Source organism: Arachis ipaensis, chromosome B7 (assembly GCF_059453495.1).
Source record: "Arachis ipaensis isolate K30076 ecotype BB chromosome B7, ASM5945349v1, whole genome shotgun sequence".
NCBI lineage: Eukaryota > Viridiplantae > Streptophyta > Magnoliopsida > Fabales > Fabaceae > Arachis > Arachis ipaensis.
In genome coordinates, this window is record NC_142442.1 from 107,299,764 (window position 1) to 107,300,490 (window position 727).

Below are 727 nucleotides of genomic sequence, written 5' to 3' on the forward strand. Positions count from 1 at the left end.
TTTTAACTTTTTATTTATAAAATTCAAAAAAAGAAAAAAGAAAAGATTGAAAAAAAAAAACGAAAAGAAAGGATTTTAATAGGTAGGATTGTGTTTTAATAATATTTTACTTATGAGAATCATTCAGATAAAAACGTTTAAAATATCTTTTTTTAAAGATAGTTTTTATATTTAGTAATTAAAATTTAATACATATAATTAATTAAATTATGTTATTTATGTCAAAATTAAATTAGACAAATTAATTTAGCCAAAAAATTAATAAATCAAATTTTAAATCAATCTAAATTAATATTATTTTATAAAAAATAATTATAATATTTTTATTATAAAAAGCAATTAAAATATTTTTATAATATATATATATATATATATATATATATATATATATATATATATATATATAAAATTCTTTTCTTTTGTGTTATTATAAGATTAAGATTTATATATATATTAAATTTTAATTGTTAAAAAATATTTAAAAAAAATATTTTAGATATTTTTATTTGAGTGGAGTTTTTACTTATATAACTAACTCTATGTATTCATATAGGAATGATGTATTGATAATTAATAAAGTGATCTGAATGAACATAGAGATGTATTGGTAATTAATAAAGTGATCTGAGTGAACATAGAGATTTTGGGCTAATTTTTTTTGATATTGGAGGAGTGTGTGAGTTGTGTTTGGTTATGGTGTATATAGGTGTTAGACACAGGTGTGGGA